Here is a 7,481-nt window from a genome sequence, read left to right as displayed (position 1 = left end):
TCACTGGAGTGGGCTTTGAGATTTCAAAAGCCCATGTCCTTCCCAGTTAGCAAGCTTTCTCCCGCCCCCTACCCTGTGTGTGTGTGTGTGTGTGTGTGTGTGTGTGTGTGTGTGTGTGTGTGTGTGTGACTGTTGTCTCAACCTGTAAGCTCTCAGCTCCTGTTCCAGCTTCCACCCGTTTGTTGTCTGCCACTCAATTAGACGTCACTTTCAAATATGGCTGCTTCCTTCTACAAACTAACTTTACATTCCTTGTTTGGAATTAAGAGTGTGTACTAAAAGTGTGTTTATATTCTAGCCAGATGGATTAAAGGTGTGTGGTAAGGCTTAACCACACCACAACTGGAAATGGGTTTTTCCAGGGAACAACATAACCTCAGGGTTCACAGTGTGGTCAAATATCCTGCAACATCAGAAACCATATACAAACTGGAAACAATAAGGTTTTTCTGTAATCCCAATGTGCCTACCTCCAGGTGAGAGGCAGAAACAGGAGAATCCCTGGGGGCTCATGGACCAGCTAACCTGGTGGTAATCAGTGGAAAACAAGAGACCCTGTCTCAGAAAAGGTGGAAGGTAAAAACCAGCACCCAAGATTGATATCTGATCTCCACATGGACACTGTGGCATGCATGTGCCCACGGTCACACATAGAAGCATACCCCAACAATAACAACAACAACCAAAACAAAACAAAAACAACAACAACAACAACAAAAAACCACATTATTTTCGAGGAGAAAATACATGGCTCAGTGATTAAGAGGGATACCTGCCCTTCTAGATGACTGAGTTTAGCTCCCCACACCCAGGTCAGTTACAGGCTCATGGCCCCTCGGCTACTCCAGCTCCAGAGGATCTGATGCCTCTGGCAACTGAATTCACATGATACCTACCCATATACTTATACATAACTAAACAACAACAACAAAAATAGTGATTTGTGGAGGAGGAGCAGTTCAAGACAGAGTTTCTCTGTGTAGCCTTGGCTGTTCTGGAACTCTATCTGTAGACCAGGTTGGCCTTGAACTTATAGATCCATGTGCCTCTGCCGCCCCATTGCTGGGGTCAAAGGCATTTACCACTATCACCTGGTGAGCAATAGTGATTTTTAAAAGAGTTTTCTCTTACAAAATGAAGTTATGGACACCCACATGGTTTCATACTACTAGCAGGAAGCCAAAGCATCTCACAGACTGAAAGCATCTCACAGAGTGGCCCATAGAATGTCCCTAGGAACTCACAGTAAACTTTGCGGTACACAAGGGGACAGGTGTTCATCTGGTTTTTCTCTTGCTTCTTTTAAAATAATTTTAGTATATGAAATGGTGGGTCCATTATGACATATTAGGGCACGTAAACCATAACTGCCTCATATTTGCTTTCCACCCACCCTGATCCAGCCCTTCTCACTCTCTCAAAACAGTTTCTATCTATGGAATACACGTTTCATACATGTTTGAGTGTATATGTGTGTGTGTATACATGAATATATATTAACCCCCAAATTATATCACATATCAAAACATGTGATACTGTTTTTCTTCTCCACCACTGTTGTCCCTCCCCACTTCCTTTAGACTCCTCCCTCCCCATCAGAGCCTGTACCACGTGATATTTGTCTCCCTCCATCTAATTTATTATCTTTAACATGATCATGTTCATCTCTGATGTCATCATCATAACATTCCTAAAAATGTCAACTATTCATTCTTTACAGGTGAACAAAACTCCTTTGTGGAAACGTACCATGATGTCTTAATCCATCTGGCTCTTGATGACCATCTAGGCTGAGTCTATACTAGCTGTGGTAATATTATATTTAATATTATGTAGTATCATAGTTTTACCAGAATACTTTATACTACATCATTTGGGATGTGATGAAGTCCACTATAACAAAACTTCAGTCCTGTTACCAAAGCAAGCTGGGGTGAGAAATACAACAGTACGGTCCCACCCATCAAGGAGACAGCGGATGGGTAAACCTATTGCCTAAGTTCTGTTTGTTCATTTATTTGCTTGCTTGCTTGTTGCTTGTTGCCCTGAGATTCCATCTCACACCCGTCAGAATGGCTAAGATCAAAAATTCAGGTGACAGCAGATGCTGGCGAGGATGTGGAGAAAGAGGAACACTCCTCCATTGTTGGTGGGATTGCAAGCTTGTACAACCACTCTGGAAATCAGTCTGGCGGTTCCTCAGAAAATTGGACATAGTACTACTGGAGGATCCTGNAANANCTCTCCTGGGCATATATCCAGAAGATGTTCCAACTGGTAAGAAGGACACATGCTCCACTATGTTCATAGCAGCCTTATTTATAATAGCCAGAAGCTGGTAAGAACACAGATGTCCCTCAACAGAGGAATGGATACAGAAATTATGGTACATTTACACAATGGAGTACTACTCAACTATTAAAAAGAATGAATTTATGAAATTCCTAGGCAAATGGATGGACCTGGAGGGCATCATCCTGAGTGAGGTAACCCAATCACAAAGGAACTCACACAATATGTACTCACTGATAAGTGGATATTAGCCCAGAAACTTAGATTACCCATGATACAAGATACAATTTGCAAAACACATAAAACTCAAGAATAATGAAGACCAAAGTGTGGGCACTTTGCCCCTTCTTAGAATTGGGAACAAAACACCCATGGAAGGAGTTACAGAGACAAAGTTTGGAGCTGTGATGAAAGGATGGACCATCTAGAGACTGCCACACCCGGGGATCCATCCCATAATCAGCCTCCAAAAGCTGACATCATTGCATATGCCAGCAAGATTTTGCTGAAAGGACCCTGATATAGCTGTCTCTTGTGAGGCGATGCCAGTGCCTGGCAAACACAGAAGTGGATGCTCACAGTCAGCTATTGGATGGAACACAGAGCCCCCAATGGAAGAGCCAGAGAAAGTACCCAAGGAGCTAAAGGGGTCTGCAACCCTATAGGTGGAACAACAATATGAACTAACCAGTACCCCCAGAGCTTGTGTCTCCAGCTGTATATGTAGCAGAAGATGGCCTAGTCAGCCATCATTGGGAAGAGAGGCCCCTTGGTCATGCAAACTTTATATGCCCCAGTACAGGGGAACGCCAGGGCTAAGAAGTGGGGGGGGGGATATGGGGGGCTTTGGGGATAGCATTTGAAATGTAAATGAAGAAAATACCTAATATAAATAAATAAATAAAAGATTATTATAACACCAAAACGAAACCTTTGGATAGAAAAATTCTTCATATGCACACACACACACACACACACACACACACACACGAACAAAGAAAGAAAAGTAGCAAAGGAAAGATGGAAGGAAGGAAGGAAGGAAGGAAGGAAGGAAGGAAGGAAGGAAGGAAGGAAGGAAGGAAGGAAGGAAGGAAGGAGAAAAGAAAAAAAAGTATGGTGGTATACGTCTTTAATCCCACCGCACAGATGGCAGAGGCAGACAAATGTCTGTGAGTTCAAGGCCAACCTGGTCTACATTACATGGTAAGTTCCAGGCCAGTCAATACTATATAATAAGACTTTGTCTTAAAAAAAAAATCCACTTATGCCCCCTTCCATCCTAAGGAAGCTAGATGGTGTGGAGACGCTTTCCAGTCATACCAGCATGGTTTCCCCATAGCTTTTGACCTAAATGTGTGGTATTTTCAGCAATAGTGTCTGACCGGTAAGTTCTGGATAGTAGCCTAGAGCAATGTCAACACTAAGTAAAATGAGTAGCCGGATCAACGGCTCAGCAGTTGAGAGCATTTGCTGCTGAACCTGGGTTCAGTTCCCAGCACCCACAGGACTGCTCACAACTACCTGTTAGTCTAGTTCCAGAGTGTCCCATGCTTCTTCAGACCACCATGGGCTTCTGCAGGCGTGCAATGCACACACGTCTACTCAGGAAAACACACATACACATAAAATTAAATAAATATTTCTTAAAAAGAATGTTATAAAGAAGAAGAGGCAAGAACAAGAAATTTAAGAAAATAATGTTGCTCAATAATAATAAAAAGCACATAACAGATAAATGTAGGAAGGGAATGGAGATGTATGCCACCCAGTACTGAGAGCGCCTGCCAACCAGCACTGTCCCACTGGGATGCTGCGCCAGCTGTCACAGTGCTTCAGGCTGGCCTCTCGGTCCCCATTTGTTCCCCTCATTTTTTCTCTCTTTCCTAACCTCTCTTTCTAAAATGCTTATTTTACTCTTCCACCCTTCAAGGCTGTGTGCTTTCACTAGCTTCTCAGAATGTTCAAGTAATTCCATTATGAACTATTTTAAGAGCATAAAAGTTGGACTGAAGAGATGGCTCAGCAGTTAAAAGCACTGACTGCTCCTCCAGAGGTCCTGGGTTCGGATCCCAGCAACCACATGGTGGCTCACAACTATCTGTAATAGGGATCCAATGCCTTCTTCTGGAGTGTCTGAAGACAGTGGCAGTGTAATCATATACATAAAATAAATAAATCTTTTTTAAAAAGGAGCATAAAAATCTTCAAAGTAAAATATGAAAGCAAAACAAAAAGAAAGTATCACAGGAGTTGTCAGATTCTCTTTTCAAAAAATAAATGATGAACATGGAATCGCTTTGGATGAAACTCAGAAATCCTATTCTCAAGCCTCTTCCCAGGGATAAGCATGGTCTTCATTCTAGTGTGCATAATGCTACTGCATATGCAATCTTCATGCATATTATATGTGATATAAAGCTATATATGCATACAATGATTTTTCAAGGTTAAAAACTTCATACTATATCTTGTGTATACCATTCAATAACTTCTTTTGGGTCAAATTTCCAGCATTGTTCTAAGATTTATTTACTTCTTTAAAAAAAAAAGATTTATTTATTTACTTATTTATTATATGTAAGTACACTGTAGCTGTCTTTAGAAACCCCAGAAGAGGTCATCAGATCTCATTACAGATGGTTGTGAGCCACCATGTAGTTGCTGGGATTTGAACTCAGGACCTCTGGAAGAGCAGTCAGTGCTCTTAACCACTGAGCCATTCTCCAGCCCAATTTATTTACTTCTATTTTATGTGTTTGAGTCTCTTACCAGCATGCACCCATGTGTACCACATGTGTGTCTTGTGCCCAAGGAGGCCAGAAGAGGACACAGAATGCCCTGAAAATGCAATTACAGGTAACTGAGACAGCCTTGTGGTAGCTGGGATGTGAAGCTGGGTCCTCTGTGAGAACAACAAGTGCTCTTAACCACTGAGTCATCTCTCCAGCCTCCTCCGACATTACTGTGGCCAGATCTGAAGCAATGGCTTCATGTCCCTTTCGGAAGGACATTTCAGCCGTCCCAAGCATTTTGTAACTGCAGAGATGCTGCAGTGACTGTTCTGCTTTTTCTCTGTGCACAGAGGAGGATGTTTCTTCAAACTGTTTGAGCTCGGGACAGCTTTACATTGCGCACTGAGCAATGTTTCCTCAGGACAATTCATGCAGTATGTTGTCACCTTCCCATCCCCCTCTCTTGTTCTCCCTCACCTCCCAAACAGTCTCCTGTCTACATCTGTATCATAATTTGCATTTTTTTCAAATCTGTATTCTGAATACAAGAGAAAACATGGCATTTTTTTTTCCTGAGCCTGACCCATTTCTCTTAAGACGATCGTCTTCAATTATCCCCATTTTCCTGCAAATCACATAAATTTGTTCTTTTTATGGATGAATAGAACTCTACTGTGTGCATATTCCCCGTTTTATTTATCCATTCCTCTGATGATAGACTTATATGCTGAATCTATACTGTTGATGCACACATGTATTTGTACTATCTCTATGACATGCTAACCCAGATTTCTTCAAATACACACCCAAGAATATTATAGCTGGTTCAAATGTTTTTGTTTTTTATTTTGTTTTTAAGGAATCCCCATACTTGTTTCCACAGTAGCTGTGCTAGTTAAAATTCCTATCAGAAATGTGTGAGTGCCCCTACCCACCCATCCTCACCAACCTTGATGTGTTCTTGATAATTGCCGTCTGGTGAAACGCTGACGTACTTCTGGTTGCATTGCCCCAAATGCTAAATGTTGAGCATGTTTTTATATATTTATTGGTCACATACATGCCTTTGAAGAACTGTTGATTCAATTCATCTTCTCATGTGCTAATTAGATGTAGGGGTTTGGGGGGTGTTTTTGGGTTTTTGTTTGTTTGGTTGGTTGGTTTTAGCTTTTTTGTTTTTGGTATTTGGGGTTCAGTTTCTTAAATTCTTTACATATTGTGCATATTAATTCTCTGCCAGGTATAGAGATGACAAGGATTTTTTTTCCCCATTCTGAAGGACATCTCCTCATATCCTAGTCCTTGGCTATTCAGAAGCTTTTTAATTTATCCAATATGATTTGCCAATTCTTGCTGCTATTGCCTAACGGTTTTGGAGGGGGTGGTTTTGGTTTTTGTTTGTCATGATAGAGTTTTTCTGTATAATAGCCCTGGCTGTCCTGGAACTTGCTTTGTAGACCAGGCTAGCCTCAAACTCACAGAGATCCACCTATCTCTGACTTGCAAGTGCTGGGATCGAAGGTGTGCGCCATCACACCTGACCCAATTTCCTAGGTTACTGATGTCATTTTCAGAAATTCTCAAAATACACAAATATCTTCATTTCAAATTTTAACTTGTATATGTATGTGCATGTGTGCATGTGTGGACATAAATGCCACAGCATGTATGTGAAGGTCAAGGGTCAGCATGTGGGAGTCAGATCACTCCCTCCTTCCACCAGGTGAGGGAGAGAGATGGAACTCAGGTAATAAGACTTGGTGGCAAGCACCTCTACCCACTGAGCCATATCATTGGCCCCTGAGCCTATATCGTAAAGTGTTTTGCCTATGCGTTCCAGCTGATTTAACAGTTATTTTAAGGTCTTTGATACTTTTGAGCTCATTTTTTTCCGGGGTGGAGAGGGGGACACTAGTTTCACTCTTCCAAGTGAATATATCTAGGTTTTTCTGAACCATTTGTGAAAGGGTAGTGTCTTTACACAAGTGTATATTTTTGAGAGAATTTGTACTTTATAAAATCACTTAAGACCAGGCTGGAGATGTAGCTCAGTGGGAGAGCACTTCCCTTGTTTGCATCTCTAACCCTATTAAAAAAAAAAAAAAAAAAAACACCATGAACAAAAATACCCAAGGACAGCATTAGATAACAGACAAAAATGTTTATTAATTAAAATCCCCAGAATGCAACACATTGACCATCACAGCAATGATGTCATCATCCATCAGGAAGCCTCTGAAATATCCACTGTACCTGAGAGAAAAGGAGTATGAATATCAGATATATTCTCAGCACTGCTACAGAGCATGTGACCTCAGAAGCAAGCCTCCATGAGGCCACTAGGAGCTGCTACTTAGGGAATGCAAAAGGTCTCAAATTCCGGAGTTAACGTGATATGGCCAAATTGTTCTTCAAGGTGACTGCACCAGGCACACTCTGGGGGGAGGCGGGGGGGGG

Source organism: Mus caroli, chromosome 1 (assembly GCF_900094665.2).
Source record: "Mus caroli chromosome 1, CAROLI_EIJ_v1.1, whole genome shotgun sequence".
In the NCBI taxonomy this organism is placed as follows: Eukaryota; Metazoa; Chordata; class Mammalia; order Rodentia; family Muridae; genus Mus; species Mus caroli.
This window is presented reverse-complemented; position numbering follows the sequence as displayed.